This window comes from Anabrus simplex, chromosome 3, assembly GCF_040414725.1.
Source record: "Anabrus simplex isolate iqAnaSimp1 chromosome 3, ASM4041472v1, whole genome shotgun sequence".
Classification (NCBI taxonomy): Eukaryota; Metazoa; Arthropoda; class Insecta; order Orthoptera; family Tettigoniidae; genus Anabrus; species Anabrus simplex.
Window position 1 is genome coordinate 506841611 of NC_090267.1, and position 15259 is coordinate 506856869.

Below are 15259 nucleotides of genomic sequence, written 5' to 3' on the forward strand. Positions count from 1 at the left end.
TACAGGCACTGTACTCTACTCGGTACTACACGGCACTATACACACAGTACTCCATTCGGGACTACACGGCAGTACAGGCACTGTACTCCACTCAGTACTACACGGCAGTACAGACACTGTACTCCCCTCAGTACTACACGGCAGTACAGGCTCTGTACTCCACTCGGTACTTCACGGCACTATACACACAGTACTCCACTCAGTACTACACGGCAGTAGAGGCACTGTACTCCACACGGTACTACACGCCACTATACACACAGTACTCCACTCAGTACTGCACGGCAGTTCAGGCACTGAACTCCATTTAGAACTACACGGCATACACCCACTGTACTCCACTCGGTACTACACGGCACTATACACACAGTACTCCACTCAGTACTACACGGCAGTACAGGCACAGTACTCCACTCACTACTACACGGGAGTACAGGCACTGTACTCCACTCATGACTACACGGCAGTACAGGCACTGTACTCCACTCGGACTACACGGCAGTAGAGGCACTGTACTCCACTCAGTACTGCGTGGCAGTTCAGGCAGTGTACTCCACTCACTCCTACACGGCAGTACAGGCACCGTACTCCACTCGGTACTACACGGCACTATACACACAGTACTCCACTCGGTACTACACGGCAGTACATGCACTGTACTCCACTCGGTACTACACCGCACTATACACACAGTACTCCACTCGGTACTACACGGCAGTACATGCACCGTACTCCACTCGGTACTACACGGCACCTTACACACAGTACTCCACTCGGTACTACATGGCAGTACAGGCACTGTACTCCAGTCTGTACCACACGGCAGTATCCACACAGTACTCCACTCGGTACTACACGGCACTATACACACAGTATTCCACTCGGTACTACACGAAAGTACATGCACTGTACTCCACTCGGAACTACACGGCAGTATACACACAGTCCCCCACTCGGTACTACACGGCAGTACAGGCACTGTACTCCACCCAGTACTACACGGCAGTAGAGGCACTGTACTCCACTCACTACTACACGGCAGTACAGGCACTGTACTCCACTCGGGACTACACGGCAATACAGGCACTGTACTCCACTCTGTACTACACGGCACTATACACACTGTACTCCACTCGGTACTACACGGCAGTACAGGCACTGTACTCCACTCAGTACTACACGGCAGTATGCACACAGTACTCCACTCGGTACTACACGGCATTATACACACAGTACTCCACTCGGTACTACACGGCAGTACAGGCACTGTACTCCGCTCGGTACTACACGGCACTATACACACAGTACTCCATTCGGGACTACACGGCAGTACAGGCACTGTATTCCACTCAGTACTACACGGCACTACAGGCACTGTACTCCCCTCAGTACTACACGGCAGTACAGGCACTGTACTCCACTCGGTACTTCACGGCACTATACACAGAGTACTCCACTCAGTACTACACGGCAGTACAGGCACTGTACTCCACTCAGTACTACACGGCAGTACAGGCACTGTACTCCACTCAGTACTACACGGCAGTAGAGGCACTGTACTCCACTCGGTACTACACGGCACTATATACAGAGTACTCCACTCAGTACTACACGGCAGTACAGTCACTGTACTCCACTCGGGACTACACGGCAGTACAGGCACTGTACTCCACTCAGTACTGCACGGCAGTTGGGGCACTGTACTCCACACAGTACTACACGGCATACACCCACTGTACTCCACTCGGTACTACACGGCACTATACACACCGTACTCCACTCAGTACTACACGGCAGTACAGGCACTGTACCCCACTCAGTACTACACGGCAGTACAGGCACTGTACTCCACTCAGTACTACACGGCACTATACACACTGTACTCCACTCGGTACTACCCGGCAGTACAGGCCCTGTACTCCACTCAGTACTACACGGCACTATACACACTGTACTCCACTCGGTACTAGACGGCACTATACACACTGTACTCCACTCGGTACTACACGCAGTGCAGGCACTGTACTCCACTCGGTACTACACGCAGTACAGGCACTGGGCTCCACTCGGTACTACACGGCACTATACACACAGTACTCGACTCGGTACTACACGGCAGTACAGGCATGGTACTCCACTCGGTACCACACGGCACTATACACACTGTACTCCACTCGGGACTACACGGCAGTACAGGCACTGTATTCCACCCAGTACTACACGGCAGTACAGGCACTGTACTCCACAGAGTACTAGACGGCAGTATGGACGCACTACTCCAATCGGTACTACACGGCAGTACAGGCACTGTACTCCACTCAGTACTACACGGGACTATACACACAGTAGTCCACTCAGTACTACAATGCACTATACACTCATTACTCCACTCGGGACTACACGGCAGTACAGGCACTGTACTCCACTCGGTACTACACGGCAGTAAATGCACTGTACTCCACTCAGTACTACACTGCACTATACACACAGTACTCCACTCGGCACTACACGGCAGTACAGGCACTGTACTTCACTGAGTACTACACGGCAGTACAAGCACTGTACTCCACCCGGCACTACACGGCAGTACAGGCACTGTACTCCAATCAGTACTGCACGGCAGTACAGGCACTGTACTCCACTCGGGACTACACGGCAGTACAGGCACTGTACTCCACTCAGTACTACACGGCAGTACAGGCACTGTACTCCACTCGGTACGACACGGCACTATACACACAGTACTCCACTCAGTACTACACGGCCGTACAGAAATTGTACTCCACTCGGGACTACACGGCAGTACAGGCACTGTACTCCACTCAGTACTAGACGGCAGTACAGGCACTGTACTCCACACGGGCTACACGGCAGTACAGGCACTGTACCCCACTCAGTACTACACGGCAGTATAGGCACTGTACTCCACTCAGTACTACACGGCAGTACAACCACTGTACTCCACTCGGTACTACACGGCAGTACAGGCAGAGTACTCCACTCAGTACTACACGGCAGTACAGGCACAGTACTCCACTCACTACTACACGGCAGTACAGGCACTGTACTCCACTCGGGACTACACGGCAGTGCAGGCACTGTACACCACTCAGTACTACACGGCAGTACAGGCACTGTACTCCACTCGGTACTACACGGCACTATACACACAGTACTCCACTCGGTACTACACGGCAATACAGGCACTGTACTCCACACGGTACTACACGGCACTATATGCACAGTACTCCACTCGGTACTACACGGCAGTACATGCACTGTACTCCACTCGGTACTACACCGCATTATACACACAGTACTCCAGTCGGTACTACACGGCACTATACAAACAGTACTCCACTCGGTACTACACGGCATTACAGGCACTGTACTCCACTCAGTATTACACGGCAGTATGCACACAGTACTCCACTCGGTACTACACGCCAGTACAGGCACTGTACTCCACTCGGTACTACACGGCAGTACAGGCACTGTACTCCACTCGGTACTACACGGCAGTATGCACACAGTACTCCACTCGGTACTACACGGCAGTACAGGCATTGTACTCCACTCGGTACTACACGACAGTACAGGCACTGTACTCCACTCGGTACTTCACGGCACTATACACACAGTACTCCACTCAGTACTACACGGCAGTACAGGCACTGTACTCCACTCAGTACTACACGGCAGTACAGGCACTGTACTCCACTCAGTACTACACGGCAGTAGAGGCACTGTACTCCACTCGGTACTACACGGCACTATTCACACTGTACTCCACTCAGTACTACACGGCAGCACAGGCACTGTACTCCACTCAGTACTACACGGCAGTATGCACACAGTACACCACTCGGGACTACATGGCAGTACAGGCACTGTACTCCACTCGGTACTACACAGCAGTACAGGCACTGTACTCCACTCGGTACTACACCGCACTATACACACAGTACTCCACTCGGTACTACACGGCAGTACATGCACTGTACTCCACTCGGTACTACACGGCACCTTACACACAGTACTCCACTCGGTACTACACGGCAGTACAGGCACTGTACTCCACTCAGTACTACACGACAGTATGCACACAGTACTCCACTCGGTACTACACGGCACTATACACACAGTACTCCACTCGGTACTACACGGCATTACAGGCACTGTACTCCACTCAGTACTACACGGCAGTACAGGCACTGTACTCCACTCGGTACTACACGGCACTATACACACAGTACTCCACTCGGTACTACACGGCAGTACAGGCACTGTACTCCACTCGGTACTACACGGCACTATACACACAGTACTCCATTCGGGACTACACGGCAGTACAGGCACTGTACTCCACTCAGTACTACACGGCAGTACAGGCACTGTACTCCACTCAGTACTACACGGCAGTATACACACAGTACTCCACTCGGGACTACATGGCAGTACAGGCACTGTACTCCACTCGGTACTACACAGCAGTACAGGCACTGTACTCCACTCGGTACTTCACGGCACTATACACACAGTACTCCACTCAGTACTACACGGCAGTACAGGCACTGTACTCCACTCAGTACTACACGGCAGTACAGGCACTGTACTCCACTCAGTACTACACGGCAGTAGAGGCACTGTACTCCACTCGGTACTACACGGCACTATACACACAGTACCCCACTCAGTACTACACGGCAGTATAGGCACTGTACTCCACTCAGTACTACACGGCAGTACAACCACTGTACTCCACTCGGTACTACACGGCAGTACAGGCACAGTACACCACTCATTACTACACGGCAGTACAGGCACAGTACTCCACTCACTACTACATGGCAGTACATGCACTGTACTCCACTCGGGACTACACGGCAGTTCAGGCACGGTACTCCACAGAGTACTACACGGCAGTACAGGCACTGTACTCCACTCGGTACTACGCGGCACTATACACACAGTACTCCACCCGGTACTACACGGCAGTACATGCACTGTACTCCACTCGGTACTACACGGCACTATACACACAGTACTCCACTCGGTACTACACGGCAGTACATGCACTGTACTCCACTCAGTACTACACTGCACTACACAAACTGTATTCCACTGGGGACTACACGGCAGTACATGCACAGTACTCCACCCAGTACTACACGGCAGTACAGGCACTGTACTCCACTCGGTACTACACGGCAGTACAGCCACTGTATTCCACTCAGTACTACGCGGCAGTATGGACACAGTACTCCACCTGGGACTACACGGCAGTACAGGCACTGTACTCCACTCGGTACTACACGGCAGTACAGGCACTGTAATCCACTCAGTACTACACTGCACTATACACACAGTACTCCACTCGGGACTACACGGCAGTACATGCACTGTACTCCACTCAGTACTACACTGCACTATACACACAGTACTCCACTCGGCACTACACGACAGTACAGGCACTGTACTCCACTCAGTACTACACGGCAGTACAAGCAATGTACTCCACTCGGTACTACACGGCAGTACAGGCACTGTACTCCAATCAGTACTACACGGAAGTACAGGCACTGTACTCCACTCGGGACTACACGGCAGTACAGGCACTGTACTCCACTCAGTACTACACGGCAGTACAGGCACTGCACTCCACTCGATACTACACGGCACTATACACACAGTACTCCATTCGGTACCACACGGCATTACAGGCACTGTACTCCACTCAGTACTACACGGCAATACAGGCACTGTACTCCACTCGATACTACACGGCACTATACACACAGTACTCCACTCGGGACTACACGGCAGTACATGCACTGTACTCCACTCAGTACTACACTGCACTATACACACAGTACTCCACTCGGGACTACACGGCAGTACAGGCACTGTACTCCACTCAGTACTACACGCCAGTACAGGCACTGTACTCCACTCGGTACTAGACGGCACTATACACACAGTACTCCACTCGGTACTACACGGCAGTACATGCACTGTACTCCACTCAGTACTACACTGCACTACACAAACTTTATTCCACTGGGGACTACACGGCAGTACAGGCACTGTACTCCACCCAGTACTACACGGCAGTACAGGCACTGTACTCCACTCGGTACTACACGGCAGTACAGCCACTGTACTCCACTCAGTACTACACGGCAGTATGCACATAGTACTCCACCTGGGACTACACGGCAGCACAGGCACTGTACTCCACTCGGTACTACACGGCAGTACAGGCACTGTACTCCACTCAGTACTACACTGCACTATACACACAGTACTCCACTCGGGACTACACGGCAGTACATGCACTGTACTCCACTCAGTACTACACTGCACTATACACACAGTACTCCACTCGGCACTACACGACAGTACAGGCACTGTACTCCACTCAGTACTACACGGCAGTACAAGTAATGTACTCCACTCGGTACTACACGGCAGTACATGCACTGTACTCCACTCAGTACTACACTGCACTATACACACAGTACTCCACTCGGCACTACACGACAGTACAGGCACTGTACTCCACTCAGTACTACACGGCAATACAGGCACTGTACTCCAGTCGGTACTACACGGCACTATACACACAGTACTCCACTCGGTGCTACACGGCAGTACAGGCACTGTACTCCACTCGGTACTACACGGCACTATACACACAGTACTCCATTAGGGACTACACGGCAGTACAGGCACTGTACTCCACTCGGGACTACACGGCAGTACAGGCACTGTACTCCACTCAGTACTACACGGCAGTACAGGCACTGTACTCCACTCAGTACTACACGGCAGTACAGGCACTGTACTCCACTCAGTACTACACGGCAGTACAGGCACTGTACTCCACTCGGTACTACACGGCACTATACACACAGTACTCCACTCAGTACTACACGGCAGTACAGGCACTGTACTTCACTCGGTACTACACGGCAGTACAGGCATTCTACTCCACTCAGTACTACACGGCAGTACACCCACTGTACTCCACTCGGTACTACACGGCACTATACACACTGTACTCCACTCAGTACTACACGGCAGTACAGGCACTGTACTCCACTCACTACTGCACGGCAGTACAGGCACTGTACTCCACTCGGGACTACACGCCAGTACAGGCATTGTACTCCACTGGGAACTACAAGGCAGTATGCACACAGTCCCCCACTCGGTACTACACGGCAGTACAGGTACTGTACTCCACTCAGCACTACACTGCACTATACACACAGTACTCCACTCGGGACTACTCGGAAGTACAGGTACTGTACTCCACTCAGTACTACACGGCAGTATACACACAGTCCCCCACTCGGTACTACACGGCAGTACAGGCACTGTACTATACTCAGTACTACACGGCAGTACAGGTACTGTACTCCACTCAGCACTACACTGCACTATACACACAGTACTCCACTCGGTACTACACGGCAGTACAGGCACTGTACTCCACTCAGCACTACACTGCACTATACACACAGTACTCCACTCAGTACTACACGGCAGTGTACACACAGTCACCCACTCGGTTCTACACGGCAGTGCAGGGACTGTACTCCACTCAGTACTACACGGCAGTATACACACAGTCCCCCACTCGGTACTACACGGTAGTACAGGCACTGTACTCCACTCAGTACTACACGGCAGTATACACACAGTCCCCCACTCGGTACTACACGGCAGTACAGGTACTCTACTCCACTCAGTACTACACGGCAGTATGCACACAGTACTCCACTCGGTACTACACGGCAGTACATGCACTGTACTATACTCAGTACTACACGGCAGTAAACACACATTCCCCCACTCGGTACTACACGGCAGTACAGGCACTGTACGCCACTCAGTACTACAGGGCAGTACAGGCACTGTACTCCACTCTGTACTACACGGCACTATACACAGTGTACTCCAATCGGTACTACACGGCAGTACAGGTACTGTACTGCACTCAGTACTACACGGCACTATACACAATGTATTCCACTCGGTACTAGACGGCACTATACACACTGTACTCCACTCGGTACTACACGGCAGTACAGGCACTGTACTCCCCTCGGTACTACACGGCACTATTCACACTGTACTCCAATCAGTACTACACGGCAGTACAGGCACTGTACTCCACTCGGCACTACACGGCACTATACACACAGTACTCCACTCGGTACTACACGCAGTACAGGCACTGTACTAAAATCGGTACTACACGGCACTATACACACAGTACTCCACTCGGTACTACACGGCAGTACAGGCACTGTACTCTACTCAGTACTACACGGCAGTATGCACACAGTACTCCACTCGGGACTACATGGCAGTACAGGCACTGTACTCCACTCGGTACTACACAGCAGTACAGGCACTGTACTCCACTCAGCACTACACTGCACTATACACACAGTACTCCACTCGGGACTACACGGCAGTACATGCACTGTACTCCACTTAGTACTACACTGCACTATACACACAGTACTCCACTCGGCACTACACGGCAGTACAGGCACTGTACCCCACTCAGTACTACACGGCAGTATAAGCTCTGTACTCCACTCGGTACTTCACGGCAGTACAGGCACTGTACTCCAATCAGAACTACACGGCAGTACAGGCACTGTACTCCACTCGGGACTACACGGCAGTACAGCACTGTACTCCACTCAGAACTACACGGCAGTACAGGCACTGTACTCCACTCGGTACAACACGGCACTATACACAGAGTACTCCACTCGGTACTACACGGCATTACAGGCACTGTACTCCACTCAGTACTACACGGCAGTACAGGCACTGTACTCCACTCGGTACTACTCGGCACTATACACACAGTACTCCACTCGTTACTACACGGCAGTACAGGCACTGTACTCTACTCGGTACTACACGGCACTATACACACAGTACTCCATTCGGGACTACACGGCAGTACAGGCACTGTACTCCACTCAGTACTACACGGCAGTACAGACACTGTACTCCCCTCAGTACTACACGGCAGTACAGGCTCTGTACTCCACTCGGTACTTCACGGCACTATACACACAGTACTCCACTCAGTACTACACGGCAGTACAGGCACTGTACTCCACTCAGTACTACACGGCAGTACAGGCACTGTACTCCACTCAGTACTACACGGCAGTAGAGGCACTGTACTCCACACGGTACTACACGCCACTATACACACAGTACTCCACTCAGTACTGCACGGCAGTTCAGGCACTGAACTCCATTTAGAACTACACGGCATACACCCACTGTACTCCACTCGGTACTACACGGCACTATACACACAGTACTCCACTCAGTACTACACGGCAGTACAGGCACAGTACTCCACTCACTACTACACGGGAGTACAGGCACTGTACTCCACTCATGACTACACGGCAGTACAGGCACTGTACTCCACTCGGACTACACGGCAGTAGAGGCACTGTACTCCACTCAGTACTGCGTGGCAGTTCAGGCAGTGTACTCCACTCACTCCTACACGGCAATACAGGCACTGTACTCCACTCGGTACTACACGGCATTACATGCACTGTACTCCACTCGGTACTACACCGCACTATACACACAGTACTCCACTCGGTACTACACGGCAGTACATGCACCGTACTCCACTCGGTACTACACGGCACCTTACACACAGTACTCCACTCGGTACTACATGGCAGTACAGGCACTGTACTCCAGTCTGTACCACACGGCAGTATCCACACAGTACTCCACTCGGTACTACACGGCACTATACACACAGTATTCCACTCGGTACTACACGAAAGTACATGCACTGTACTCCACTCGGAACTACACGGCAGTATACACACAGTCCCCCACTCGGTACTACACGGCAGTACAGGCACTGTACTCCACCCAGTACTAAACGGCAGTAGAGGCACTGTACTCCACTCACTACTACACGGCAGTACAGGCACTGTACTCCACTCGGGACTACACGGCAATACAGGCACTGTACTCCACTCTGTACTACACGGCACTATACACACTGTACTCCACTCGGTACTACACGGCAGTACAGGCACTGTACTCCACTCAGTACTACACGGCAGTATGCACACAGTACTCCACTCGGTACTACACGGCACTATACACACAGTACTCCACTCGGTACTACACGGCATTACAGGCACTGTACTCCGCTCGGTACTACACGGCACTATACACACAGTACTCCATTCGGGACTACACGGCAGTACAGGCACTGTATTCCACTCAGTACTACACGGCAGTACAGGCACTGTACTCCCCTCAGTACTACACGGCAGTACAGGCACTGTACTCCACTCGGTACTTCACGGCACTATACACAGAGTACTCCACTCAGTACTACACGGCAGTACAGGCACTGTACTCCACTCAGTACTACACGGCAGTACAGGCACTGTACTCCACTCAGTACTACACGGCAGTAGAGGCACTGTACTCCACTCGGTACTACACGGCACTATATACAGAGTACTCCACTCAGTACTACACGGCAGTACAGTCACTGTACTCCACTCGGGACTACACGGCAGTACAGGCACTGTACTCCACTCAGTACTGCACGGCAGTTGGGGCACTGTACTCCACACAGTACTACACGGCATACACCCACTGTACTCCACTCGGTACTACACGGCACTATACACACCGTACTCCACTCAGTACTACACGGCAGTACAGGCACTGTACCCCACTCAGTACTACACGGCAGTACAGGCACTGTACTCCACTCAGTACTACACGGCACTATACACACTGTACTCCACTCGGTACTACCCGGCAGTACAGGCCCTGTACTCCACTCAGTACTACACGGCACTATACACACTGTACTCCACTCGGTACTAGACGGCACTATACACACTGTACTCCACTCGGTACTACACGCAGTGCAGGCACTGTACTCCACTCGGTACTACACGCAGTACAGGCACTGTGCTCCACTCGGTACTACACGGCACTATACACACAGTACTCGACTCGGTACTACACGGCAGTACAGGCATGGTACTCCACTCGGTACCACACGGCACTATACACACAGTACACCACTCGGTACTACACGGCAGTACATGCACTGTACTCCACTGAGTACTACACTGCACTATACACACTGTACTCCACTCGGGACTACACGGCAGTACAGGCACTGTATTCCACCCAGTACTACACGGCAGTACAGGCACTGTACTCCACACAGTACTAGACGGCAGTATGGACGCACTACTCCAATCGGTACTACACGGCAGTACAGGCACTGTACTCCACTCAGTACTACACGGGAATATACACACAGTACTCCACTCAGTACTACAATGCACTATACACTCATTACTCCACTCGGGACTACACGGCAGTACAGGCACTGTACTCCACTCGGTACTACACGGCAGTAAATGCACTGTACTCCACTCAGTACTACACTGCACTATACACACAGTACTCCACTCGGCACTACACGGCAGTACAGGCACTGTACTTCACTCAGTACTACACGGCAGTACAAGCACTGTACTCCACCCGGCACTACACGGCAGTACAGGCACTGTACTCCACTCGGTACGACACGGCACTATACACACAGTACTCCACTCAGTACTACACGGCAGTACAGGCATTGTACTCCACTCGGGCTACACGGCAGTACAGGCACTGTACCCCACTCAGTACTACACGGCAGTATAGGCACTGTACTCCACTCAGTACTACACGGCAGTACACCCACTGTACACCACTCAGTACTACACGGCAGTACAGGCACTGTACTCCACTCGGTACTACACGGCACTATACACTCAGTACTCCACACGGTACTACACGGCAATACAGGCACTGTACTCCACACGGTACTACATGGCACGATACACACAGTACTCCACTCGGTACTACACGGCAGTACATGCACTGTACTCCACTCGGTACTACACCGCACTATACACACAGTACTCCAGTCGGTACAACACGGCACTAGACAAACAGTACTCCACTCGGTACTACACGGCATTACAGGCACTGTACTCCACTCAGTACTACACGGCAGTATGCACACAGTACTCCACTCGGTACTACACGGCAGTACAGGCACTGTACTCCACTCGGTACTACACGGCAGTACAGGCACAGTACTCCACTCGGTACTACAGGGCAGTATGCACACAGTACTCCACTCGGTACTACACGGCAGTACAGGCATTGTACTACACTCGGTACTACACGACAGTACATGCACCGTACTCCACTCGGGACTACACGGCAGTACAGGCACTGTACTCCACTCGGTACTACACAGCACTATACAAACAGTACTAAACTCAGTACTACACGGTAGTACAGGCACTCTACTCCACTCGGGACTACACGGCAGTACAGGCACTGTACTCCACTCAGTACTACACGGCAGTACAGGCACTGTACTCCACTCAGTACTATACGGCAGTACACCCACTGTACTCCACTCGGTACTACACGGCACTATACACACAGTACTCCACTCAGTACTACACGGCAGTACAGGCACAGTACTCCACTCACTACTACACGGCAGTACAGGCACTGTACTCCACGCGGGACTACACGGCAGTACAGGCATTCTACTCCACTCAGTAGTACACGGCAGTACAGGCACTGTACTCCACTCGGTACTACACGGCACTATACACACAGTACTCCACTCGGTACTACACGGCAGTACAGGTACTGTACTCCACTAGTACTACACGGCATTATGCACACAGTACTCCAATCGGTACTACACGGCACTATACACACAGTACTCCACTCGGTACTACACGGCAATACAGGCACTGTACTCCACTCGGTACTACACGACACTATACACACAGTACTCCACTCGGTACTACACGGCAGTACATGCACTGTACTCCACTCGGTACTACACCGCACTATAAAAACAGTACTCCACTCGGTAATACACGGCAGTACATGCACTGTACTAAACTCGGTACTACACGGCACTATACACACAGTACTCCACTCGGTACTACACGGCAGTACAGGCACTGTACAACACTAAGTACTACACGGCAGTATGCACACAGTACTCCACTCGGTACTGCACGGCACTATCCACACAGTACTCCAATCGGTACTACACGGCAGTATAGGCACTGTACTCCACTCCGTATTACACGGCAGTATGCACACAGTACTCCACTCGGTACTACATGGCAGTACAGGCACTGTACTCCACTCGGTACTACACGGCAGTATACACACAGTACTCCACTCGGGACAACATAGCAGTACAGGCACTGTACTCCACTCAGTACTACACGGCAGTATGCACACAAAGACCCACTCGGTACTACACGGCACTATACACACTGTACTCCACTCAGTACTACACGGCAGTATACACACAGTCCCCTACTCGGTACTACACGGCAGTACACGCACTGTACTCCACTCAGTACTACACTGCACTATACACACAGTACTCCACTCAGTACTACACTGCACTATACACACTGTACTCCACTCGGGACTACTCGGCAGTACAGGGACTGTACTCCACTCAGTACTACACGGCAGTATACACACAGTCCCCCACTCGGTACTACACGACAGTACAGGCACTGTACTCCACTCAGTACTGCACGGCAGTATACACACATTCCCCCACTCGGTACTACACGGCAGTACAGGTACTGTACTCCACTCAGCTCTACACTGCACTATACACACAGTACTCCACTCCAGACTAGTCGGCAGTACAAGTATTCTACTCCACTCAGTACTACACGGCTGTATACACACAGTCCCCCACTCGGTACTACACGGCAGTACAGGCACTGTACTATACTCAGCACTACACGGCAGTACAGGTACTGTACTCCACTCAGCACTACACTGCACTATACACACAATAATCCACTCGGTACTACACGGCAGTACAGGCACTGTACTCCACTCAGCACTACACTGCACTATACACACTGTACTCCACTCAGTACTACACGGCATTATACACACAGTCCCCCACTCGGTTCTACACGGCAGTACAGGCACTGTACTCCACTCGGTACTGCACGGCACTATACACACAGTACTCCACTCGGTACTACACGGCAGTACATGCACTGTACTCCACTCAGTACTACACTGCACTACACAAACTGTATTACACTGGGGACTACACAGCAGTACAGGCATTTTACTCCACCCTGTACTACACGGCAGTACAGGCACTGTACTCCACTCGGTACTACACGGCAGTACAGGCACTCAGTACTACACTGCACTACACAAACTGTATTACACTGGGGACTACACAGCAGTACAGGCACTGTACTCCACCCTGTACTACACGGCAGTACAGGCACTGTACTCCACTCGGTACTACACGGCAGTACAGGCACTGTACTCCACTCAGTACTACACGGCAGTACAAGCAATGTACTCAACTCGGTACCACACGGCAGTACAGGCACTGTACTCCTATCAGTACTACACGGAAGTACAGGCACTGTACTCCACTCGGGACTACACGGCAGTACAGGCACTTACTCCACTCAGTTCTACACGGCAGTACAGGCACTGTACTCCACTCGGTACTACACGGCACTATACACACAGTATTCCACTCGGTACTACACGGCATTACAGGCACTGTACTCCACTCAGTACTACACGACAATACAGGCACTGTACCCCACTCGGTTCTACACGGCACTATACACACAGTACTCCACTCGGTGCTACACGGCAGTACAGGCACTGTACTCCACTCGGTACTACACGGCACTATACACACAGTACTCCATTCGGGACTACACGGCAGTACAGGCACTGTACTCCACTCGTTACTACACGGCACTATACACAGAGTACTCCACTCAGTACTACACGGCAGTACAGGCACTGTACTCCACTCGGGACTACACGGCAGTACAGGAACTGTACTCCACTCAGTACTACACGGCAGTACAGGCACTGTACTCCACTCGGGACTACACGGCAGTACAGGAACTGTACTCCACTCAGTACTACACGGCAGTACAGGCACTGTGCTCCACTCAGTACTACACGGCAGTACAGGCACTGTACTCCACTCGGTACTACACGGCACTATACACACAGTACTCCACTCAGTACTACACGGCAGTATGGGCACTGTACTCCACTCGGGTCTACACGGCAGTACAGGCACAGTACTCCACTC